At 46.5% G+C, this 26899-nt stretch overlaps 1 protein-coding gene across 1 annotated transcript in view; it reads left to right on the top strand.

Annotated features, from left to right (window-relative positions):
• Positions 1-26899, top strand: part of LOC108520523 (SH3 domain-containing RING finger protein 3-like) — a 222759-nt gene that overhangs the window by 175968 nt on the left and 19892 nt on the right. The window lies entirely within an intron of this gene.

The following is a 26899-nucleotide window of genomic DNA, read 5'->3' as shown; positions in this document are numbered from 1 at the left end:
GGGTGGTGACCCTTCAGTGGTCTGTTTCCTTCTGAGCCTGGAGGAAAGAAACCCGCCCAATGATGCCCGAGGGACGGGAGAGGGCCGCTACACAGGCTGGTGAGACAAAGTCAGGGAGGCGACAGAGCCAGCTGGCAGGTACAGGAGACTGCCCACGTTTGGGTTTTGTTTTGCTTGGTTTTTTAGTTTTTTAAAAACCACTTTATTGAGGCCTGGTTGGCATATAAAAATCTGGGCATATTTTACATATTTAATTTCTATGTCTCAATGAGTCTGGGGGTGAATCTGTGAAGCCATCACCACCATCAAGACCATGAACAAGTTCGTCACCTCTCAGAGTTGTGCATCACCTCCTGCCCCCTTTGTTGTTAACGTGGTTATAATTTTTGGTAAGAATCCTTACTAATAAGATCTAACCCCATCTCTACTAAAAATACAAAATTAGCCAGGCATGGTGGCACATGCCTGTAATCCCAGCTACTTGGGAGGCTGAGGCAGGAGAATTGCTTGAACCTGGAAAGCAGAAGTTGCAGTGAGCTGAGATTGTGCCATTGCACTCCCGCCTGGGCAACAAGAGTGAAACTCCGCCTCAAAAAAAAAAAAAAAAAAAAAAAAATCTACCCTGCTAGCAGTTTCAAGGAGACAGTACAGTATTGTTAGCTGGAGTCACACTGCTGTACAATAGATCTCCGGAACTTACTCATCTTGCAGAACTAAACTATAGTCTTGGACCAACACCTCCCCATTCCAACTCCAGCCCCTGGTAACCGCCATTCTACTCCCTGCTTCTAGGAGTTTGACTATTTAGCTGCAACATATAAGTGAGATCATGTGATACTTGTTTTTCCGTGACTGGCTTATTTCATTTAATGTACTGTCCTCCAAGTTCACCCATGGTGTCACAAATGACAGGACTTCCTTCTTTTTTAAGGCTGAATTGCCCCACGTTGTCTGCTGGGTGTTCCTTGATCCCTGTCTCTGGACCTGCTTCCTGAGTCTCCTGTCTCCAACCCCAAGGTGTCAGTCATGTTGGTTCTGACTGCATAAGAGTGGTTAACTCCGCTGCACCCATTGGCACTGCCCTCACCCTCTCTCTATCTTTGAGTTCAGATTATTTATATCTATTTGAGTTTGAATTTAAATGAATTAAAATTAGATAAAAATAAACACTTGATTTCTCAGTCTCACTAGCCACTGCTCAGTGCTTGGTGCTAGTGACCATAGCGTATGGGAGCTAAGCTAGGGAGAGGCGTGGCCCGTGGAGGAAAGGAGCACAGACCAGGCTTAGCCGTGCCGGGGACAGCTGTGAATTGCTCGAATAGATCTCGTGAGAGCCACTTTAGGGGGAAGTGGGAGCTCAGAGAGCCACCTTAGTAGACAGGGGGTGACACTGCTGAGGTCAAGAGCCAGAGTGAAAACCGCTTGGCTGGTTTCTGTCCTGTCTGTAAAATCAGCGTCAGCTTTGAGTAGGAATGTTTAATATGTGTTGAGTGCCTGATCTGTCTGAATATCTGGTTTCACTGGTACTTCCCCAGCCTGGGTTTGGTGCGGTTCCCCGAATGTTATTTGGGTCCATGCTGTAAGATTGCCTTCTAAGAGGCTTCTGATTATTCTGATAATATTAATCTCTTAGAAAGGGGTCCACAGCGGGGGGAGGTATGTTGATCTTCTGGATTAGTTGCCAGGGTTGTGATGTTCTAATATATCTTTTTCTCAGCTGGTTTTAACCTGCTGACGGTTTCCTCCTGGGAAATTCAGTGATTCATTCGAGACTGGAGGCGTTTTGACTGAGGACTGTCATGAAGTCCCCTGAGAGGATAAAGTACCTCTTCTGTGGTTACCTTTAATGGCAGGTATGGCCATGGAGGCCTGTACAGGTGTCTCGGGGCAATCCAAGGCCCCTTCTTAGGGGATCATTGTGCTTCCTATTTTCCCTGTCCCCAGCTCAGTTCTGGCCCTTGGAGGCTCAAGGAGCACCTGCTAGTTTCCCTCTGGTCTCCCCACCTTATTTTGCACTCTGGGTACCGAAGTACTGTGTGAAAATTATGCACCAGGGAGCTCCGTACAAGCAGTAGACAGTCTTAGCTAAGCTAAGGGAGATGAGAATGCAAAGCTCTGGCAGGTCCTCTTGACTGTAGGCCTCATCTGCACGCAGCATTCGCTCAGTCCCAGTGCATGCCTGTCACTGTACACTCCTTCATGTGCAGTGTGTGGCCACAATGTGGGAGGACGTACGTTCCAGGCAGCACTGTCTGTGGCTCCCTAAGACGGATGCCACAAAACTTGCTGGAGGTCATCTCAGAGGCTGGGGCTGCTCAGCATCTCTCACTGAGAAAGAGCAGGTGACAGAGAAGAAAGCAATCCACGCAGAACCCTTTCCCACACCGGGAGTTCCCCTGAGCTCTGCCCTTCAGGCTGCTCCTCCGGCTGCCCCTTCCTTGCTCATTCAGCCCAGTATTTAGTGAGGTCAGTAGATCTGGGCATTACAGAGTTAAAGGTGACTTCAGGAGTGGCTCGCTGCCTTCTGCTAGGCTCTTACTGGCAGCGACAGTTGGATGCGCTTGGGATACTGCTTTTGTCCTACCTCAAGCCAAGGTTGCTTCATTCAACATCAGCAGGAAGCAGATACCATATTGTCAACACATCGCTTATAGAGAAAATCCACTAAAATGATCAGAGAAGACCGTCTTTCAGGAGAGATGCAGAGTCTGCCAGATGTAGACCCCAGGAAGTGTCAGCGGTGGGGCCTGGATGAGGGTCAGATAGAGGGGTGCCACGTGTGCATTTGCAGTCCACCCTGCAACGTTGTTCTGACCCCTACCTCCAAATGCTGTATGTATTCCAGCAGCACCTGCCAAGTGCTTGGAGATTCCTCCTGGAGGCTTTCCAGGGCTTCCAATTCCATCCTGCTGCTGCCCTTGCAGGCAGGCTGCACATATCACAGAAGGTATGAGAGCTGAGCAGGTGCCATGGAGGGGCAGGGCAGGGCCTCTCTGTCTGTACATCTCCGACCTGCCCTTGTGGATGCTGTTTCTCTGACTGTACAGTGGCTGGTGGTGTTCTCCAGGCAGGAAGCTACATGCCATGACTGCAACCCACTGTGATGCAAGTATCAGAATGATTCAATGCTGTTAGCTGTTGGTGGACTCTAAATGCCCTGTGACCTATTATGTTACTTAATACAACTCCAACCTGGATGGCAGAATCACGTTTCCTGTTTGGTGATTCCACTAGGGCATGGTGCAGGAAGAAACTAAAAACTACAGGGCCCTGGCTGGGCGCGGTGGCTCATGCCTGTAATCCCAGCACTTTCGGAGGCCGAGACGGGCAGATCACGAGGTCAGGAGATTGAGACAATCCTGGCTAACACAGTGAAACCCCGTCTCTACTAAAAATACAAAAAATTAGCCAGGTGTGGTGGTGGGCGCCTGTGGTCCCAGCTACTCGGGAGGCTGAGGCGTGAACCTGGGAGGTGGAGCTTGCAGTGAGCCCAGATCGTGCCACCACACTCCAGCCTGGGCAACAGAGCGAAACTCCGTCTCAAAAAAAAAAACAAAAACAAAAACAAAAAACAAACAAACAAAAAAAAAACTGCAGGGCCCTTTGATAGACTGGTTGATTACGTATTTTCTAGGTTGCTGTGGTTGATGTGTATGTTGAGTAAGCCACAGGAGAGCCGAAGCTTGGTTCAACGGTTGTGCGGCGCACGGCAGGGCCGCAGCATGCAGGCCCGTGTGGATGGCTGACGGTGTGCTATGGAGGTGTTTTTGCTCAGTTGCTTGCTGCTTGGCATGAACAACACAAGTAACATAATTGAGGGCACGTGTTGTTATTGCAGTGCAGTTTCAGTTTATAAATGTGAGGCTTTTGTGTCTTTGTTGATACTTTGTGTAATCAACAGACATTCTTTATGTCTCTCTTACAGTGGCTTGAAATTTAAAAGAAAAAATGTGCCTGTTGTACTCTTCATCAGGTAACATTCACATTGAGTTTCCATTGCTGGGAGGTGCACATTTGAAAATTGAATATTCATAATTACCTTTTTGCAAATTGGACTTGTGGGTAGCCACATCGATTTAATTCTGAAATTTGCATTGTCATATATGATATTGAAGATGTTCTGCTAGGGTGCTTGCAGGAGCACTCGGCCAGAGTTAGGAAGGGGACAGTTTGTGGGCAAGCAGGACGCTGTGTCCATGCTCTGGGCTGCAGCTTGGAACAGATAAGATGTACTTTTATTCCAGCTTCCTAAAAGCAGTGGCCCTTGATGGCAAGACTGAAGGACTGCTGAGCACTTGAGAGGAGACCCAGTCTGTGGACATGCCTTTCTGACTGATGTATCCTGGTGGTGGTTTTGTTTTCCCTTGTCTGACTTCACTCTGAAAACGGCAGTAATTTCAAGCGATGAGCGAGTCATATCAAGGCTACCTACATGGCACAGTCAGCAGACTTTACTAAAACGGTGGTTTGTCCCTTTCTTTCTTGTTATTTTTTAAATTACAGCTTTGAAGTTGTTTTCTCATTTTCTCAGGCCCACATTTTCTTCCGTGCCCTGCCAGTGGATGGGATGGAGTCACACGGGTTTTGGAGCTGGTGTCTTCTATGAGTCGCAGCTGTTTGGTGGTGAGGTCGGCTGCTGCTGGTGCTGTCCAGTTTTGAACTGACTTGAGCATTGTGGTGGCTGGCCTAACTGTCAGCCGTAGACTAGGGGAACCTTGGTATGTGTGTTTTTATGGTTTCTTTTAGCATTGTTAGTTCAAATATATGTCACCCATTCAGAACTGGTTATTTGGTTATTTCAGAACTCCAAATCTTACAAAGTCTAATAAAAATCTTACACAGTTTAGTAAGCAAAACACAAAAGGCCAGAGGGACAAATGTGCCTCAGAACTGGGGCTCTGAGTCCTGCCCACTTTTCTTGTGAATGAGCTTCCCACTCGAGGTTGGCTTGCGCCTCTTTCTAATAATTCTAACAAGTTTAGTGTGTTTTTTATTGTGGTGCAATGCCCATAACCTGAAAGTCATTATAAAGTGTACCAGTGGCATTTATCTCATTCACGGTGTGTTGTGACCATCAGCACTGTCTGAAGTTTTCATCTCCGCAAAAGGAAACTCTATACCCCATCAGCAGCCACCCCCCTGAGCCCCTTCTTCCTGGCCTCAGGCCACCACAACCTGCTTTCTTTCTCCATGAATTTGCCTACTCTGGAGATTTGATATAAATGGAATCATCCAATACATGGCCCTTTGGTCTAGCTTCTTTCACTTCATATTTTTGAAGTTAATCCAGGATCATAGCGTGTATCAGAATTCCATTCCCCTTTGTAGCTGAAGAATATCCCACTGTATGGTATTTCCACATTTTGTTTATCCATTCATCTGCTGATGGACATTGGGCTCTTTCCACCTTTTGGCTCTTGTGGGTAGAGCTGCACTTAACATTTGCGTACAAGCATTTGTTTGAACACCTGTCTTAGACTTTGGGTATATACCTAGGAATGGGTTTGCTGGGTCACGTGGTCATTCTTGGTGTATGTTACTGAAGAGCTGCCCGATGTTTTCCACAGCAGCCCTTGGATTGCGCTTTTATCGACAGTAAAGTGGAAGAAGGGGGCCAATTTGTGACAGGTGGGCAAATCTGCAGTGTTAAGAAGAGGCAGGAGACAAGGAACCCCATGCAATCCACACACCTTCAGAGGCAGGTGGTGCTCCTGGCTCACACTGTAGGTAATGTTTGCCCTGTGCCTGTCAGCCTCATCCGTGTGCATGGGCTGAGCTGGAAAGAACCAGGGGACTCGGAAAGGGGTTAGGGATCTTGTCCATGCCAGCATCACTGGCATGATATCAGGAGCCTTATTCCTCTTCATGAGGCCCAGGCCTTACCCCAAACCTGCTGCACATCCATTCCAAGGGCGGTGGCTGGCATCTGTGTTTCTTGCTGCTTTTATTTAAATGTAGTTCAGCCTAATGCACAGCCCGGGATGAGACTGCAGGTGAAGTGTCAGATTTTAAGATGTGCTCATGAGAGGCATAAGATACAAGGCCAGGCCTCCATGGCTGACATTTGGGTGCTTGCCATGGGCCAGGCGCTGCCGTCCTTTCTGGGTGGGTGCTGTACCAGTTGGTCATCGCAGTGGTCTGAAGCATCACTGTCATCACCCTGTGGTAGAGGAGGACATTGAGGCCCAGATAGGGGCTGTCCTTGGCCAAGGCCTCCTAGCCTTGAGTAGGGACTCTGGCCAGTAGTGGGGCTCACTGCCTCTCAGGTTCAACATCCCAGGGGGATGGGGAAGAAAACATTCTGGGAGATGAGTGGAGAGAGACTGATTCTCTGTAGGTGATGGCGTGTGCCTTGAGCTGAAAGGTGCTTCCGGTTTCTTTGTAGCAGTGGGGTCAGCTGCTCCAGGCACCTGTGGCAGCATGAGTGAGGCAGAGGGGCTTATTCCAGTGCATGTGGGGGAGAGGAGAGAGGTGGGCTCAGCCAGAGCAGAGGGGTTTGAAGAGTGACAGTGGAGGAGATATTTGGAAAGGTATGTTGGGACCTGTATGCAGGGTGCCGTGTTTGGACTTTGTTTTGTAGGGCACAAGACAGTCGAAGGCTTTGGAACTGGGAGGAAAGTGACAAGAAGGAGTACCAGGCCATGGGACACTGGACATTGAGAAAGGGAAGAGGTTATGGGGGAAAAGAGGGGCCATGAGACCTAGGGCAAGTGTGGACTTGGGGGGCACAGTAGTGAAAAGCAGCAGGCATGGGCAGTCACCTAACTGCTGGTGCCAAGATAGTGGTCTGTGTCCCAGGAGACGAGGGGGTGGGTGTCCAGAGATACAGGCACCACAACCATGTGGGTCATGTGTATTTAATGCTGCCGGTTTGAGAAAGCAGGGGCTTGGCATATGTTTTTGAAGAAAGTTTAATTTCTTGAAATGGTTGAACTGATAAATCCTCAGTTATCCCAAAGGCTCAGGATTCCAGAAAATGGCTCAGTTGAAGGGTAAATCCCGTAGATCCTAGAAGAGTGATTGTAACCCTGCCTTGGTATAGCCAGGGAGCAGAGATGGAGGGTAGGAACCAGATTCCCCTGGGGAAAGCGGGTCAGCCTGAAACGGTATGACCTTTGATGTCACCTCCCTGCAGGAATGAATTTCTCTACCATATGAGAAACACCATCAACTAATACATTTTTATTATTCCTGCCACTTCATAAATAGTGTCTCCATCTTAATTTGCATGTGTCTGTCACTATCCATGGACTTTAAAGGTTTGTATAAATTTGTAAATTAGTCCTCCTTTACATGCATAAGGCAAACCAGCTCCTTGATGAAACCCTTGTTGATGAATCTTTTTACAAGTGCATAATATCCACCAGCCAATTTCTTATTCTATAAATTATTTTGCCATTTTGGTTTTGTTTAATTTGGGGTGTGACAGTACTGGCATCAAATTTCTGTCTAGTGGATAGGAGAATCAGACCACCAGCTTATTAGAGGGGACCCTCTGAGTTGCTAGAGATCGAAGCAGAGCTAAGCCCTCACTGATGACCATAACAAACTTAGTCTCCCCATGTGAATCTCATTCTTGGCAAAGCCGGCAGTTTGAGAACCCCTAGCAGGCATTCCAGAGCTGCACTGTCCCATAAGGTAGCCACTGACCGCACTCAGCGAACAGCTACCACATCGAAGAGCCCAAATACGACACGTTTCCGTCAGTGCAGAAAGTTCCACTGGATAGCACTGCTCCAGAATAAGGAAGAAAAAGGAGACCTGTTTTACTTTACTAAACATAATTAGCAGAAGGTCTTATTTGTTGACTTTTCTCTGGGGCCCCCTTGTCAAGTGTGAGTCCTCTGAGTGGAGAGGGCGATAGTCTGTCCATAATAAGGCAGAATGAAGTGCCTACTGGGAAACACCCAGCAATCTAATAGGGCCCTGGGTCCCACACCAACTTGGGGCTCTTAACTAATACCAAGCCAGGTAAAGTGCTTTGTTCATTGAGTCTTGCAACTCCATTAGTGATTCAAAACAAAGTAAAGTAAACCTCTGTCCCTTTTTCTGTAGGATAGTTGCAGGGAAATAATAGCTTATGTCTGTAGAATGCACTTGCTTTTACTAAGAGGCAGTAAGGAACTATCTCAGTACGAAAATGTGCATATACAGAATGACTGTTGGTTTTTGGTGTAAGCAAAGGGGACCATGCGTGCCTGTTGTGCACTGTCTGTGCAGAACTGTCAGAAACTGTCGGTGATGCACAAGGACGTGTGTGTCCAGAGAAGAGAGGCCTGTGCAGGCTTTCCTGGCAGCCTGTAAAGGGGCGAGCTCTGTCTCAGTCCAGACTTTCCCACCCAGGGTTCCTCTGCGGCTCTTTCATCTCATTATGTCTGGTTCTTGTGACATTTAGAGCATTCAGGTGATTGCTGGTATGGAAGGGACATTGTCACTTTTCCACCCTGGAATGACCTTTGATCTTAACCTGTCAGGACGTGATCTAGGCATCAAAGCCACCAGTTCCCAGAACATCACCTGTGACCAGAGTAGGTCTCTGTCTCTGTGTTGTTTTGGAGAATATGGAGCCTTTTGAGATGTATTAGCAGAAGTCTTTGTGGTCTGACTGTGTGAGATTACATATGCACCTATCAGGGGCTTTTTTTCACCCAAATTGCAAAGATTCCTAGTATTTAAAGATTTGATGTGGTTAGAAAAGTGAATTTCCCAGTATGCAATTGTAAAGCAGGAAAAACTTAAAGCTTTCAAAAAGAGAGGGCAAGGCAGGCTGGAGGAAGTGTTCAGAGCTGGTTTCGTTGAACTTTTGGGCCTGGGGAAGGTTCCACCGGTGTCCTGGCTCTTCGGCTTCATCTGCACAGATCTGCATAGCTCCAACTGGGCTATCAGTGCTGTGGGCCTCGGTCCAGGAGGCTGGGTGGTTGCTGGGAAGGGGATGGAGGGAAGGCATGTTGCCAGGTGATGGTGGCTGGCTCTGCATGCCCCTGCCCCTGGAGAGGCCCCGGGTGTCATGTTTCTCCCTGGCTCTGGCTTCCTGTCTATCACAGGAGGAACACAGGTGTGATGTCAGTGTGATCCTCACTACACACAGCCTTTAACAAGGTGGCCCATGACATGAAGAGAACTTGTCACTTCTCTTAGAGATTTCCTCTACTTTTCTGTTTTAAATAGACTTTCTGTTTTAGAGCAGTTTTAGGTTCACAGTAAGGTTGAGCAGAACGTACAGAGAATTCCCATAGACCTCCTGCCCGCCCATGTGCAGCCTTTCCATCAGCATCTGCCACCAGAGTGGTATCACATTAGGGTTTACTCTTGGTGTTGGACATTTCATGGGTTTGGCCACATCTATAATGCCATGTATCCACCATTAGAGTTTCACATTCAGTACTTTCCCTGCCCTGAACAATCTATGTGCTCTACCTGGTCATCCCTCCCTGGCCCCACCCCTCTGGCTTTGTACTGTCTGCATAGTTCTGCGTTCTCCAGAACATCTTACAGTTGGAAGCACACAGTGTGTAGGCTTTTCAGACTGGCTTCTCTCACTTAGTAATTCATGTTTGAGGTTCCTCCATGTCTTTTCATGGCTTCATAGTTGATTTCTTTTTATCGCTGAATAACACTCCGTTGTCTGGGTGGACCCCAGTTTGGTTATCCGTTCACCTCCTGAGGCGATCTTGGTGGCTTCCGCATTCGGGCAGTTATGAATAAAGCTGCTCTAAACTTTCATGAGTGGGTTTCTGTGTGGATGTAAGTTTTCATCCTCTGTTTTCATGGTGTTGGGGTTTTCGGGACCCCACTGAAATGGACCTCACCTCCCACCCAGATGGAGTCTCCTAGTGTAGCATTTCCTGCTTGTGCACAGACAGTGTCAAGTCTTGCCCATGGCGACAGGACGACAGCAATTCCTGTCCCTAGGGGGCATCTGTGGGCAGGTGGGCAGGTGCCGCCCCAGCCCGGGGGAGTGGAGGAGAGTGCAGAGGTGTGGGACTCTTTTTCCCCTGTTAGCACTCAGAAGGGACACTGCGTACTCCATGCCAGGGAGGCCCAGCCCCTGACCCTGCCCTTCCCCTGGGTCTGGGAGGCATAGTTTTGGTAGCAGCCCCGCTCATAGCAGGGACTTGGTTCCAGGTCTCGTTCTGCCAGGCCTGTCTCATCGCACTCCCTGCTCCTTCTGAGATACAGAGCAGTCAAAATCCACCTTGGTTTCTGTGACTTGCTGGGCCTGGAAAAAGAGAACTGGCTTGAGTTTAAAATGACTTCAAGTACATAAAGATTAGTTGCTGTGGTTTCTCTACCACAGTACCACAGTGAGGTCGGTGCAGAGTGCGAGGGCGCCTCCCTGTGAACAGGCTTCTGCCCGTGAGTGCCTTTGTGGTGTCCTGGTGCTCAATGGAGAGGTATCCTAGGACTTTAAGAACTAGCGCATCTGTCTTGTGTCAGGTTTCTCAGGAAGGCACCTAACTGGAGTCCCAGCCAAGAGGAAAGATGTATGTGGTCGGGAGCAGCTCACTGGCTGCACTGCTGAGGGGACTCGGACAACTCTGCCGCCTGTCCTGATGGATTCTGTGGCAAAGGCCAGGGACAGCCTGCATCTGAACGGTAGGCCAGGCATTAAAAGCAGAGGGCATGGAGAATCATCGTGATCCTTTCTCTCCTCTGTTTTTCTAAGCCATGAGCAGACTGAATTTCAGTATGCAGAAAAAGCCCCCTTTAAGCAGAAAAACCATTCTAGGGATATTGAGAGACTAGAAATCCTTGCCTAATTTCAGATTAAGCAAAACATAAGCATTTGGCAGATGATGAGATCGTAAAGTTGTGCAAGCAGAAGAATCACTTTGAAATCTGAAGCACAGCCCCAGATGTTCGGGAGCATTTCCATGCGGCTGCTCCTCCTAGCGTGACTGACTAGTGCCTCCCGGCCCCCAGCCCAGTCCCCAGTGCTTGTCCTCTGCCCACTCGTTGCAAGGGCCTGGGGTGAGGAAGAAACGCCACCGAGTGCCAGAAGATTAGGAAGGAATTGTGTGAGGCCTGCTCTCAAAGCCAGGATGGCTCTCAGAATACGCATTTATCTCAGTGACTGAATCATAGCACAATCATTTTGGCGACCATGGGATAAACTCTGTGAGAGAACTGTGGTTTGCCCTTGTGGGTGTGTTGGTTCAAAGTCATGTGAGTAGAGCCAATTCCTGAGGGGATTGTCTCATGCTCCCACTGGGGGCAGCATTTGCGACTTGTCAGCTGTGAGATCAGGGTCCTAGGGAAGCCAGAATGGTCTCTCAGATCACGCTCTGGCCAGAAGCTAGGGCTGCCCTGGCCAGCTGCCAGACACTGACCCTTCTGTTGGTATCCAATCTAAAGACAAAGCATGAAAGCCCAGCCCTGATGAGCTCTGGCCTGAGGCCACCCCTCCACTCAGAGGCAGACATTGGCTTGGAGAAGAAAAGAGGGATGAACTTCTGGAACCAAAGCCAACTGGAATTCCTTGCCTCCGGTAGGTGAGCCAAGTGGATTCAATATGCAATGAAACTGTACTTCATAACTTCCCTGAGAACATCCGTATTTCAAGTGTCTGTCCCAGAACAGATCAAAGCCCTCTGCTAACTGGGATTACAGATGGGAAAGGAGTGGCTCTCCATTGATCCTGGTGTTTGTATCCTGCCTGGAACAGCTCACTTTAGGGACTGCAACTGCTTGTAGGTGTCTGCAGAAGAGGCACTCCCATCTCTGCCTAGATGGGGGCATGGCTTGGTATCTCTCCAGTACCCAGTTCTTGGCTGTCACCCTGTATATGCCAGATAGTGACAGTGGCATGGTTTTGCAGGACCAAGTGTTGAGCTTGCTGCATTTTTTGGAGTTGAGAAAGAGTCGGTTCTTGGCATTGTGATATGAACTCTACATTGATTTCCCCTCTTCCTAAGCCAGTGCAGGTCCGTTGGCTGCAAAGAGACAATGTCCTGCACTATGTCTGCCTGTGGGCTCAGTGGAGTTCCGGGGATCACCCAGGGCATCCTTTTCAGCCTCTGGGCTGAAAGCTTGGACTTACAAGGGATTTGTTTTCTCACTCTTGCACCTTTGCTGGGGTGGTGACGGTCAAGAGAAACACATATTAGTACAGATGTGTATTCTGAGTGAGAGGGGGCTCACAGGGCAGAAAACAAGCCCAGTAGGTCTCGTTCCAGAGCAGAAAGGCCCACACTCCCCCATCTTCTCTTATCACCCTTGTTGTTTTAAACATTCCCCTGATCATCTCCTCCTCTCTTTTTAAAGTGTGCGATCTTGAAGAGTGCTGTGCCGAAGCCAAATGGTGCGGGCAGGTGCGGCCTGCCTGCCCCCAGCCTGTCCAGGCCGTGTGTGGCTGTTTTCCTTCACTGCCCAGTCCAATCTGGAGCTTTTTTCCAGCCAAAGACACCTCTGTCCGCTTACAGGAGAGAGAGCCAATAGGAATGTCAGCCCATTTGCCCTTCATTTGGGATCTAGAAATCCCCTCATGGTTACATCTGGAGTCCCTCCTTGCAGGGGCAAGGTGAATGAGTTGCTGTGAGACGTAGGAGAGGTCAGAGGGGATGATGGGGAGTTGGGGGTGCTATTCTGGAGGTTCCCAGCTGGAGCTGTTTCCTTTCTAGGTCTCCACGGAGCTTCTTCCTTGAAGCTGGGAGTGGCCTTCTATGGTCCCTTCCTTAGGCCTGGAGCCAAGTCCTACTAGTGCTCCTGTAAAGCCTGTAGAAGCAACACAACTCTTCCCTCAGCCCAGTTCTCATGGCCACCACAGCCCTGGGCTTGCCTCTGCTTGGCTCGTTGACTCTAATTCCATTTTCAAGGGCTGCTTTCCGGGCAGAGGAGGGTGGTGGGAATGAGAGCAGAGGTTTCCTTCCTGTTCTCTGCACAGTGGCCAGTGGCCACCTGGACTAGAGAAGGAAGTACAGGCTCTCACCCTTTCCCAGGCCAACCTGAGCAGCGGGTACAATGTTTGGTCCCACCACAGTGAGTGCAAAACCATCTTTCCTGCTGGAACCACCGCAGGCGCACGTCCTCAGCAGTGAGCCACGACTTCCTCCTCAAGTCTTATCCAAGGCCAGTTATACCCTTTCATGCTCAAAGGGAGGCTGTCCTACCTGCTGGATACATGTTTGTTATCTGGGAGTTTAAGCTTCTCCCCACCTAATCAGAATGTCTAAATCCTCTGCTTACTGGGTCACCAAAATCGGTGCTGGATTCCAGCTCTATAACACTCAATATGCACAACTGTTGTTCTTGTAAAATTGCTGGCATTCCTCTTCTGTAAAGATACCAGCCCAGCAGATGAACAGACAAGTAAACAACATCAGGCAGATGAACTTCTTCTTGCTGGGAGAAAATAAAACTCGAGGCACATTGCTTTGCTTGCTGTACATGGACAGGCAGAGTAGTCAGATGGAACAGATGGAATGGCCATGGACTCGGGCACCAGACCAAGATTCAAATCCCTGCCCTACGATACTCATCACCTGGGTTAACCTTCTGAACCACAAACACTTCATCTGTAAAGTAATGGTAATATCACCATCTTGCAGGGTTTTGGGATATGGATTAGATTGTATGTAAGGCATCTAAGATTGTTCCATGGGAGCTCAAAAATGGCTGCTCTTACTGATAACTTACAGACAGGTAAGTAATGATTACTACTGATAATGATTAGTGATAAGTAGTATTCATGGAAGAAAGACTCACGGACACACAAGATGCCATGTGCATAGATGCATCTCTCAAACGCTTCTTTGCAGCTCTTCACATTCTTTGAGGTGTGTAGTCAGTAATAGAACTCAAACCTTATATCCTCGGATTCACTTTTAATTAGATTGTTCTCATCAAAACGCCATTCCTTTATTATCTCACCACTTAATTTAGTAAATTGGTAGAGCAAACGTGGCATGCAAATTGCCTCTTCCATACCGGCACGTCATCATTCATTGCCAAAGCCTGTGTGGATTAGGAGCATTTGAAGTGGAAATTAGTTGAGTTCAGGGCATACAGTTGTTGAATTTTGATTATCAGCTTATAGTATTTTTAAAATTAGATTATGCTTTGTTTCCATTTAACAAAGAAGATAAATGTTGTGGTTGATGTTTTTATTAAAATAGAAATTTAACAAACATTCTCCAATAACTGGATGGATTACAGGAGATGAGACAATCCATAGAGGATTACATTTTATAAAGCCAATTGAGGAGCCTTGTCTAGATAAAACCCTCTTGTGGCAGAAGGGATCTGGCAAATATGAATAAAATTGTAATAGGTGTCAACCCTGGCCCCCTGCCATGCAACTCAAGGATAGACTGATTTTTGGAGGGGAGATCTACTTCCAACTACTGTCATTCTGCTGGAGAGATGTGTTCACAAGGGATTGGTCACATATGGACATCAGAGGCTGGCCGTGAAAATCCCAAGGTTCTGCCAAATTCCAGTGGATTCCCACTGTTTGCTTCAAGTCCCAGTGTGGTCAGGACTTCAGGACTTCTCTGAAGGGGAGATGGAGCCCTTTTGTGGAGGATCAGAGCTCTGAAGATGATTGGTCCTGGTAATTCAGTACAAAAGCAAATACCACATTTCAAGAAGTAGATGGCTCTTTTTAAAATAAGTCACCTTGACAACTGGAAGGCACAGCAAGGAGTGAGAAAGGGTAAGGGAGAGAAGCAGGGAGAGGGAAAGAATGAGGAAAGGGAAATAGAAGGGTAAGGAGTAAGGGGGAGCAAGAGAGAGACAAGAGACGGATAGACAAGGGACTCAGTGTCCCTTCAAACATCCTGGAATCCCCCAAATAATCACCACTCCTTCTCCCTTTTTGCTGGAACTTTGTGTATTTTGCATTTCCTGTTGAAGTCATAAATCCAGATCCTGCTCTGTAAACCCGTGGAGTCTGAGGGCAGCCAGGGCCGGCAGAGGCAGAACATTTCAACATGTGCCAAAATGTTCCCACAGGCAGACTAGGCAGTTGGGGTGGCAGGAATCCAGGATCCTGATCTAGGAGGCGGGTGAGTTGTCTTTGCCTGAGAGTTGAGCTTAAATCAGTCAATAAAATTGTCAGTCTTAAGGAAGCTGAAATTTCTAAATAAGCCTATAAATAATTTCACAAATAGGGCCTGTGCTGTGTAATAGTGCGCATTGATTTTGAGAGTTACTGCGAGAATAAATTTGCTGAGTGAATAAATCTGCAATAGTCACCAGTCAAATGTCAAAGGCTGGTCTCCAGCAGAAATAACCTTTTAAAAAGGACTCATTAGCTGAGCACGCAGGGCACCCACATAAGTGATTTCTAATTCATTAAGAGGTAGGTGATCGGCTCATATTTTGCTTTTCCAGCAGATAAGAATTCAAATAAGAACCCTTCTCCAACTCAGAAATCAGGCTTCTGGTGCCTGCACATCTCCCCACGTCAGGATATGGGCAGACAGCTTTATTGCTATCAATTAAAAGTTCCATGCACAAACCTTGTAATGTTAAGATGAAGCCAAGAGGTGGCTTTTCCCTGGCTAGATTGGAATTTAATGAGAGTGGGCAGACAATATAAAGAGGCCAAGTCTGGCTGTGGGCAAGGCTGCTGAGCTGTGTTGCAGAGGGATTTTCTTATACCCCTAGATGGTCTCATTGAAATGTTATATCAGAGACAGGAGGGAGCTTGCAGACTTTGTGGGGCTTCTGCTTTTGCCACTGTGCCTGGGCTCCCAGCATATGCTCCAGAGAGAGGCCTTGGCTTCCAGGGACAATGCAATGGGTGGGAAGGGGAGGTGTGTATTTCTGGAGTGGGAAGGAGGGCTGGGGCCATCCGGACCCTCTGGCTCATCAGGTCTTGGGCTGGGAGTCATCGGGTGTATAGCAGGCACTGACTGGCACAGGGGCCAAGTGTCTGAAGCAGGTGACACAGAGGAAGACAAGCTGAAGAAGAGACCTGTATGACTCCAGCTATTGGATCCACATTTTTACCAGAGCGGGTTTTTGTGTAAATGAAGTATCCCAAACACACATATGCACATACTATCCCAAAGAATATTCAGTGAGATTTTAAAAAACAACCAACCCAAGTGTATTCTCTATTAGTGATTGGTAACATGCTGTCCCTCTCCAGGAAGAACACTGTAGGTGGTGGTAGATAGGGCATAAGTCTAAGCCCCCAGCGAAGCTTGACCTGAACTGAATGTGCATCTATGCTGGGGCTGGAGACTCCTGGTGTGCATGGGGTTTTGGTGAGGTTGAGCTGTGTGTCCTCCAAGCTCCCTGAGCCTGTGCCCAGAGGAGATAAGGTGAAGGTGGCCTACTTTTCCATCCTCCTGCAAGAGTGGGCATGAAGACGCTGCTCTTAGCTGTCGACATGTTTTATAGATGTTAATTATTTTTGTTATTTTAGGTCTCCATATATCTCAGAGTGCTAATCTTTTAGCTTTTCTTGTGTTTTTATCTTTTTAAAAGTGATTTGTAGTATACTGACAGCTGTGCAACCACCACCACTGTCTAATTTCACAAACTTTCCGTCACTGTAAAAAGAAACACCATACCCATCAGTAGTCACTCTCTGTGCCCCTTCCCCTAGCCCCTGGAAAACACTAATGTAATTTCTGTCCCTGTGGATCTTTCTTTCTGGACATTTCCATGAATGGAAGCAGATAGTATGTGGCCTTTTGTGTCTTACTTCTTTCACTTAGCATATTTTCAAGGTTCGTCTTGGTTGTAGCATGTATCACTGCTTTGTGTTTTTATGGCTGAATAATAATCCATTGTGTGGCTAGACTACGTTTTGCTTATACCATTAATCAGTGGATGGACATCTGGGATGTTCTCACTTTTTCACTGTCACAGGTAGTGCCCTGTGACTATTCACATACAAGTTTTTTTTGTGGACAGGTTTCCATTGCTCCAGGAGTGGGGGTACTGGGTCACATGGTAACTTTCTTTAACCTTCTGAGGGGCTGCCAGGCAGTTGTTCCAAGTGGCTGCACCATTTTCCATTCCCACCAGCAATGTATGATGTTCCAGTTTCTCCACATCTTTGTCAACACTTCTTGTTGCCAGTCTTTGTGATTTTAGCCATCCTAGTGGATGTGAAGTGATTTTGATTAATCTTTTAGATTTTAAAATAATAATGAAAGTTACAGTTGTCATCTCAATGGAAGGAAAACAAGATTGATGATCTGTTGACTAATATTTGCGAAGTGTTAATAAGCCCTTTGAAGACAGTGTTTGAAGAAGGTGAAGTTGATACTTTCTCCTGGAACTCCTTTCTCCTGGATCCAGAAGCTGTGGATCCCTGGTGGTAGTGAAGTAGATGAAATGAGAATTGCTGCATAAACACTCAATGACTTGAAGGAGAGTGTAAATGTCCAAACGGGGATAGAGACCAACTATAAATCTGCCTCTGTCTCCAAGGACAGTACTCTCTGTCCCTCACTGTGCAGAGCATTTGAGTCTCCTTGAGGTGTGTGCAAGCACGCACATTGCCACACTGTCTCCTGGAAGGAACAGTAGAGCTGTCGCTTCCCCAAACCTTCTCCTCTTCCCATTCCTATACAGTAATGACTAGTATCAACAAATGCAATCACACAGTTTTGGCAAGCAAAAGTCTGTTCTGGGACAGGCCTTTGGCTTGCATAAGAGATGTTTTTAAAATGTGTGTGGTTTTTGTGTCTTGTTTTTCCTAGAGGCTAGAAGGGAGGATGCCATGGCTCTGACAAGGCCCAAGAGGTCAGGGAGGGGTCCCTTGGCCACATTTCCTCTGCAGTGCTCGGAAACAACTCACTGGTCTTTAATTTTCTGCGAAGATCGGTGTCTTACTTCATCCCTCCAGCTGGCATGGCTGGAGTCAAGGTGAGTCGGTTTACACAGAGCAAGCCAAGAAATCGTAGAATCTCAGGAGTGCAGTAGACTTCAGAGACTGCCATTTAATTTCTTTTTTCTTTTTCTTTTTTTTTTTTTTTTTTGAGACCAAGTCTTGCTCTCTCACTCGGGCTGGAGTGCAGTGGTGTGATCATGGCTCACTGTAACCTCAAACTCCTGGGCTCTAGCAGTCCTCCCACTTCAGCCTCCTGAGTAGCTGGGACTACAGGCATGTGCCACCATGCGCAGCATATCATTTCATTTCTTGGTTTCCCACTTCCCCCAGTGCAATCAGTCCCTTTACAGCATCCCTCAATATGGCTTCTCTGAGTCTACTTTAATCCAAAACAGTTACAGAACTCACCACTTCCCAAAGCAGCCTGTTCCATTCTCAGCACTGATCACTAGAAGGTTCTTTTCTATATGCCCACTCATCTCTTGGTTTCCAAGCCAGGCATCCCTACATGTTCTTGGAATGTCCTGCAGACTCTGCCAGCCTGGAGTAGTGTGTAGGGGTTCAGGTGTCTGCTGCACCCTCCTTGTTTTACTGCAGGGCAAAGATGCTGGCCAGAGTAGGGACCACACCTCCCTTTGTTCCAAATCACTCCTGGGAAAAAGTTCAGAGAGGGTTGAAAGTATACATGGTGTTTCCATTAAAAATGAGTAGTCTTTCTGCTTTATTTTTAATGATATTTTCACTGTGAACCGTAAAGTGTATGCCATGTTTAAAGAAGAACAAATACAACAAACATTAGCACATCTACCATCAGCCTAACACATATGGAGACCTAGAGGCTCTCCAGGTGGTATCTTCAGCGTACGCCACCTTTTCTCCACAGTGGTAAAACATTTAAGGACATATACATAATGTGTCTCTACATTGTTTATTTGATTTTATCTACCTGTGCTTGGTGCTGAATATTACAGATTTAGCCTCAGAATGTGTCTTTCTGTAACTTGCTTCTTCCACCCAACAAGGAATCAGCCATGTTGATGTCCATAGATGTCACTCATTTGTTTTTTTTAACATAATGTACAGTTTTTCATGATCTGAGTATATCGCACACTATCTACTTCACAGTTAATGGATATTTCAGTTCTTCTTCTTTTTTTTTTAATGTTCATCTAGAAGTACATCCTTACCCTGGAGAATACTATGTTCTTTGGAACAGGATAGCTTGGCGATCAGGCAGCACTTTGCACTCCTACCAGCAGTGGTGAGAGACGTTTCCTTCTGCACCCTTGCCGACACTTGCTCTTGCCAGACTTTTAAAATTTTGCCAATCTGGTGGGTGTGAAATGGCATCTCATTGTGGTTTAATTTGCAGTTCTCTGATTACCAATGCTGTTGAGTCACTTTTCAGGTCTTTGGGGACCATTTGTGTTCACAGTCTTTTCTACAACGCCTGTTTGAGTTAACTTATCTTTTTCTTGAAAGATCTATGTGTTCTTGAAGATAGATGGGTAGTACTTACCTGGTGTTTACTGTCACTGTTCTAAGTGGTTCTGGATATAGTAACTGTTTGAGTCCTTCCCAATAAAGTAGGTTTTCTTAGGGGGATGCCTATCTCACGGGTGAGTATCCGTAAGTGCACGCAGCCACTGGCCCAGTGTTCCCCAGCAGGTGAGGACAGAGCAGGGGCTCACACCTGAGCATGCTGGCTCTACCATTCGGTTCCAATTCAACTGCTGGGTTATTGACATATTTTGGATGCTAATACCTTGTTTCTGAAATGTGTTGTTAATATCTTCTGCTTATGGATTGTCTTTATCCTTTGTATTTAATGTCCTATGATAAATAGAAGGTTTAAAAAACATTTAAATGTTGTTCAACTGAACAAATTTTCTTTTATGGTCAGTGTTTTGTGTCTTATTTAAAAATCGTTTCCTACCCTGGAGCTTTTTATTAACTTCTAAAAGTTTTACAGTTTTGCTTTTCACATTTAAGACATTAATTCAGCTAGAAATAATATTGTATATAGGACGAGGTGGAGGACAATTTCTTTTTCCATGTAGATAACCTAACTTGCCAACACCATTGATTAAACAGCCAGCTTTTCCCTGCCACTGGTAAATCACATCATCTGCACATGTTTTTGTGTGTGGATCCTCCCTTCAGTTCCGTCAGTCTATTTGTCTCTTCTTGATTCAACTATACTTTTGTAATTACTGTAATTTATTTAAAGCCTTGATATCTAGCAGGGCAAGGACTTTCACTCTTCCACATACATTTTAAATCAATTTGTCAGGTACTTTGTCAAGTACTTCAAAATCCCATTGAGATTTAAATTGGAAATGCATTTGAACTATACATCAAGTTGGGAGAAAATTACAGCTTTTCTGAATCCTCTTACTCAAGAACATCATACTTCTTGCAATGTATTTAGGCCATCTTTAATGTCTCTTAGTAAAATTGCATAATATCCTCCATAAAGGGAATGTACATGTTTGGTTAAATTTCTATCTAGTACCACTTAAAATAACAACAAAAATATAAAGTAATTTTAATTATATATTTTAACTACTTGTGCATGGTAGGTAGAAAAGCAGTTGACTTTTACATATACCACTTCCCAGTGTTCCTGTTGTCATGTTTGCCCTTTGCACAAACCTTCCTTTGGTGTCAGTTTAGCAGTTCATTTCTTTTTCTTGTTATTCAAACTTACATAATCATGCAGGGTCTAGGACAATGACCCTGTGTTGGGCGATAGCCAGCATCAGCAGCTGTCAACATGGTGCCAAGCTTATTCCATATGTCCCTCTACTGTTTTTGTTTTTTGGGGAATCTTTCAAGGAAAATCCCAGACATCATATTATTTTATCCTTAAATATTTCAGTATGTATTACCAACAGATGTAGTCTTAAAACAAAAAAAACCACCCAAACCATTGTCACACTGTCAGAATTAACAGTAGTTGCCTAATATTAGTCCATGTGTGGATTTCCCTCATAGTCTCTAAAATGTCTTTTTATGGTGGTTTTGTTCAAACCTGGATTCAAATAAGGTCCACCCATGGCATAGGATTCCATCTCTCTTACTTCTTTCTATTTCTGGTAGTTCCTACTCTTTTCCACCTATTTTCTTCATTCCATTAATTTGTTGAAGAACCTAGTCCCTTGCCCTGCAGAGCTGCCCACCCTTGACTGTGTGGGCTGCATTCTCGTGGTGCTGTCTCCCCTGTTCCTCCATTCCCTGTATTTCCTGTAGACTGGTAGTGACATCTGAGGACTTGGCTAGATTTATTCGTTTACACATATGTTTGTTTTTCCAAGAACACTTTCTAGGTGGGGCTGTGAGCCTCTGATTTCAACAGTGCATTCAGAATCATCTTTGTACTTTGCAATCTAGCGTTTCAGGTGAGCCAGGATGCCTAGGTCGTGGTACTGATATAGGAAGGGAATTCCAGAAGCAGTGTGGGATGATGCCATTCACCATTGTAGGCTTCTGGTCATCACCGTGTCCTGTGATCTGTCAGTATGGTCCTCCTCACCCCCATATTTATGTGTGTGAACCATAGCAGTTCATGACCACTTTGGTGGCAGGGACATGAAAATATTTCACCTGAACACAGTGTTATCCAGAGGTAGAATGACTGAGTGTCAAATGTATCCCTGGACTCCTAGTTCCCTTCTCCAGGCTTTGAGCAGGGCTGAGAGCTGAGGCTTCCCTGGGGTTGTTAACAGGGTAGTCATGACAAGCTTGGCCACGTCCTTCCTCCCACGACCTGGTGGCTGCTCTGTGGTCTTCTTGAGGAATTGGCCATGTGTCCACAGAGGCAGTCATCTTAGTCCAGTGGCCTGGAATCCTCTCACATTTCTTCTGGGAATACGTATCTCTTCCTTTTCTTACTCTTTCGTGTCTAAATGTCCCCGTCTCCTACATTGGTTTCTCTAACGTGGTTTCTCTGCGCATTTGTTTGGTGTTCCCTCTACCCTCAGTCTTCTCCTGGTTTTCCCAATTACCAGGCCCAGTCTCTGACCAGACCCCATGAGGCCTGGTTGATTGCTTCTAAATCTCTCCATCTGAGAAACGTCCTGGAGATTTGGAAAAAAAAACACAACTCATGAGAGGAAAGGACTTTTGCATTGAGAACAAATCCACATGAGGAATACGTCAGGCCCCAAAGAATCAAATGGACCTGCAGGTGGGGTTATTCACCAAGACTTTTTCAATGAGATGTAAATCAGTGGCTTCAAATGGTTCCAGAGGCCATGGCTGGAGCGGTGCCTTTCCCTCTGTGCTGGCTGGAGAACAATTGAACACATCCCCCTATTCTCCTTTCCCTGCCTTGGGGTGCAGCCTTCCTGCAGCAAGTTTCAGAGGTGGAAGGCTGATGGTAAGTCTGGAGCAGACAGGCCTCCCTCAGGGGAGGACACTTTAGCAGAGAGATTTGCACAGTTCCAGAGGCTGCAAGAGGGCAGTGCTCAGCTTGATTTAGAGCCAAGAAGTAAGAAAGCAGGAGGAAGGTGAAATGAATTGCAGGAGTGTGACACAAACGAGGCTGGAGATACCTTTTCTTACAGAGGCCCAGCCTCACCTTCAGCCCACCTTCAACCCAGCTTCAGCCAGTTTTGTAAGGTTTGGAACTGCATAGGAGAGAAATAAAAGTTATATGAATGTGAATGGTTTCCAAAAGTCTCTCTGCAGAACCTCTTAACTTTAGGTGCAGATAAACTGCAAGTTTCTTCAATGGGTTCTTGGACCACTAGTCATGGTGACAGTTTGACTAGCGTTGAGAGAATGTTGAGCAGAAAAAGTCAACGTTCCTGGCCCTTAAAAAAACATTGAATTTCATCGAAGTGGAGCAAATGGTTTAAAAGTTTAAAACGTGTAATGAAACGTATGTAACACGGGCATACCTTCCCTTTGCTCCCACTCTGGGGCAGCTGTGAGATACTCGGAGGGAACATGCTGGAAGGAATGTCTTCTGCCCAGTGTCTGTCCCACTGGAATGTGTGGTAAGTCTCCCCAACTCTGTGGGTTACAGAAAGAAGAATGTTGCCTTTTCCTCAATTTTGGTTTGCATTTCAGATGTTATTGCGAAACTAAAAGAAAAATGGCAAAATTCTTCTCTTGTGCCTATCTGTCTCTGTCTCTTCCTTCTTTTTTTTTTTTTTTTTTTCCTCTTCTTGGCGTATCTCAGAATTATCCAAGACTTTTATCCTGTTGATTTTTCCTTAGTCATGTGTGTTCTATATATTATGACACTAAATAAACATCCCATCGTCCTTACGAACTTTGTGAGGAAGGTGGTGTCCCCCCGGTATTGTAATGAGGCCTGGCACAGACAAGATAGTCACTGTTTGCATGAGTGGATGGATGGATGCATGGTGGATCAATAGAGGTGTGGTGGATGGATGGAGGGAGAGTCAGAAGGGAGAGATGATAGATTGAGGGATGATGGATGGATGGATGGATGGATGGATGGATGGATGGATGAATAAACAAATAAATGGAGAGATGGGTGGAGAAAGATTCTTCAGATATATACACAGATACACAACTGGACACCATCTTTCCCCACACTCTCCTAAAGAGGTGTATGTCCTCTCACCCTGGGTTTCTTCAATAAGCAGGATCCCTCTTAAGGGACTGATTCCCCTGGAAAGGGTCTACGAGTTACTCATCTGTGTCTGGCACCTTGCATAGTGTGTGCATTGGAGGTCCCCAGCAAGTGTGTGTTGAATAAAGGTTGTGCCATGCATTAGTTCATGGTCTAAGTCCATATGAAAAGCCAGGTGTTTGGAGTTATTGTAGTATCTGTTGGCTTTCGCCCAAAATCTAAAAAGGACTTCTCAGCTTTTCCTTCCAGCATAGCAAAAGGTCTTTCCAAGATGGCCAGGAGATAAACTCGAAGGCAGTTTCATTCTTCCCCATCCTTCACTTTTGGATCTGTTTCCTGGAGCGTGGGGAATGCTGGGTGTCTTATTTCTTGAAGCTGAAATTTCCTGATATTGTGTACAGACCCCCACCCGCCTGTCCCGCAGGGCTGGGTGCCAGAGCAAGATTCAGGAATTGGCCATCAAATGAGTTCCTCATTTGCAATCAATTAACAGCCACCTGGCCTGTTTTCCTGTCTCCCTCCTCTCCACTTCGCTCCCTCCCCTTGTTTTGCATCATGAACTGATTGGAGTGTGAGAACTGGGGCCTTAACCAGGTTTGCAACTTCTCCATGCCAGGAGCACTTTCTCCCAAAACCTCGGGGCTCCCCACTCTCCTCCTTCAGGCTCTTTCTCACCCTCCTGAATTTAAAATTGCAACCCCCACCCCACTTCCAATCCCCTTCTGGATGTATTTTCTCTGGAGTACTTATGGTCTTCACTATACTGCGTATTTTTAATAGTTTGTGTATGTCTCTGTCCCCTTCTAAAGTGTATGCTCCCTTAAGGTAGAGATGTTTTTATCTATTTTGTTTCTATTTTCTTTATCTGTTTTGTTAGTTCCTAGAACCATGTCTGGCACATATTAGGTGGACAATAAATACTTGGTGACTGAATGAATGAATATAATATGAATATCATTTTTTAAAAGGCTCGTGTTCAGATCTTTGCCGGGGGCACCGTGTAATGCCCCTGGGGTCTCCCCTGAGGAGAGACCCCTCACCAGAGGAGCTGCAGACCCCTGCCTCTCTGGAGGAGTGTGCCTGCACCCTCAGCACCTGGTGGATCCTCTGGTGCATCTTCTTGGTGCTGTGACTGTCTGTGACTAGTCGTGGATGCCGGCTGAGCCTGGGAGCAGCGGTTACCAGAAATTTGTGCCTTTCTGCTTTAGCTAAAGAGAGAAGACTGCGTGTGTTTGCCAGTCCTTTGGGTGCTTCTCTTTAGCATAGACACTGGCCAAGGCTACTGGTAAACAGCACCAGAGAGGTGCTTTACCCATGAGAGGGAAGCGTCTGCGGCCTGGAGCCCTCTGCAAGCTGCCCTGTGGGACCCCTAACAGACTGTCTTGCCTCTCTGAGTTCAGGGTAGAAGCAACCTGCTGATTTGCCTGTTTCCCCCTGGCACCCCAACTCCCCTGAGAGAGCTCTTCCTCCTGATTCTGTGTTCTGAGAATTGCACCCAGGGGTGCTGCACTTGCTCCTTCCTTCTCAACCTGTAGCTCAGCTCTGACGCTCCCGCGACTCCTCCAGCACCCCGAGCTGGGTGCAGGTCTTCCTGGATGGGCTTGAGGCTGAGTGCAGCAGGAGCAGCACAAGGCTCCGTGTCTGCCTCTGCCCCTAAGGGGTCCCAGGATGTGTAAGGAACAGAGCTTTCTCCTGTCCCGAGCTCCCTGCAGTTCAGCCCTCCCTGGACTAGACAGTTCTGCCTTTCTTAGCTCACCGTGCTGTGCTAAGGAAGCCGGGGCTGCCCCATGGGTGGAACATCCTCTAATTTGCCAGGCGGGAAAGGATGGGGCGATGAGTCACCCTTCTGAGCGATTCCTACCGAGCTTCCTACAGGGCATATCCAGGAGCAGCCACCCCGCCTCCAGGGTTAGTGTGCAGAGAGGCACAGGTGCTAGTGTGGGTGGTGAGAAATAAGACTCGGAATCACCCTTTTTAATGTGCACGGCATGTCAATTGTGTCCTCCCAAAAGTGTTGAAGTGTTTATTGCCTTATAGAATGAATGATCAGAAACCAATGGATTCCTTTGAGCTGTTTTGATGGGAGGAAATAAACTGTGACAGTGAGACCTTGGTGGTCCCAACATCAGCAGGATGCAGAAGACAGCCTAGCCTGCTGGGTCATGTATTCCTCTTCAGCAGCCTGGGATGGGGAATGTGCGTGAGTGCAGAGCTGCTCACTGCCTGGTGCTCTGCAGCTCCAGTGCTGCCTCAGTGCGTTCCAGGAGAGACCTCAGTTTCCAGCCCTAGTTCAAGTCCCAGGGTTGATACTGCTCGTGACAGCACCAGGCCTGCACCTTGGAAAGGAATGATGGACTTATCTGTATCTGTCAGGTTCAGGCATTCTCCTGCCTGCAGTTGAGAATTCAAGTTCAGGGTGATGAGTTTCACCTTTTAAAAAAGCCCTAGCCTATCCTTGCTGGATATATTCATTGCTGAAATGCACAAGAAACTGAATGTGATCAATGTGATGTTTTGGTTTTGGCATCAGATGTTAAGAAAGTGAATCCATTGAGATTCTTGCTTTTAAAAACACACAATAAAACAAGCCTAACCTTGGTCAGTCATCCTGGACTTGAGATCACATTTTACAGTATACAAAGTGAGGTTTCACACATAGCATCCTCCCACCTGTTTTTGTAAGTAAAGTTCTATTGGAACACAATTGCACCCACTAATTTACATGGAATCTATGGAGCTCTGGCTGCTACAGTGGCAGAGCTGAATAGTTACAGCTAACACTGATGGCCTGCAAAGCCGCCTCGCTCCACTAGAGACAAAGTTTGCTGACTGCTGGCATAGAAGATAAGGGCACAAACTCTGAAACCAAACTGCCAGGGTTTAAATCCCAGCTCTGCCACATATTGGCAGCATGACCTTGAGCACATTAATTAACCTCTGTGTGACTTAGTTTCCTCCACTGTAAAATGGAGATAATGTGGAGATAATAATGTCTCCATTATAATAATATTAATAATTATAATTATGATGATATAACAATGATATCACCAAAAATAATACTTGTCTCCTAAGGTTGCTATGAAGTTCAGAAGAATTAATAATGGGGACATGTTCAGAGTACTTTCTGACAAGTGGTAATGTTTTAAATTTTTAAGGAGGCAGGCAGGTTTCTAAGACTTTAGGAAAGTCCAGTTGCTTCCTCAAATCACAGATAATTCTGCATTTAAAGACCACCTCAAAACCAGGTTCAGTGGCTCACGCCTGTAATTCCAGCATTTTGGGAGGCCAAGGTGGGAGGATTGCTCGAGCCCAGAAGTTCAGCCTGGGCTATAATATAGTGAGATCCCATTCCTACAAAAAATAGAAAAAATTAGCCCGGTGTGGTGGCATGTACCTGCAGTCTCAGCTACTTGAGGGGCTGAGGTGGGAGGATTGCCTGAGCCCGGGAAGTCGAGGCTGAGTGAGCCATGATCACACCACTGCACTTCAGCCTGGGT

Source organism: Rhinopithecus bieti, unplaced genomic scaffold, assembly GCF_001698545.2.
Source record: "Rhinopithecus bieti isolate Rb0 unplaced genomic scaffold, ASM169854v2 scaffold_53274, whole genome shotgun sequence".
Lineage (NCBI taxonomy): Eukaryota > Metazoa > Chordata > Mammalia > Primates > Cercopithecidae > Rhinopithecus > Rhinopithecus bieti.
This window is presented reverse-complemented; position numbering and strand designations above follow the sequence as displayed.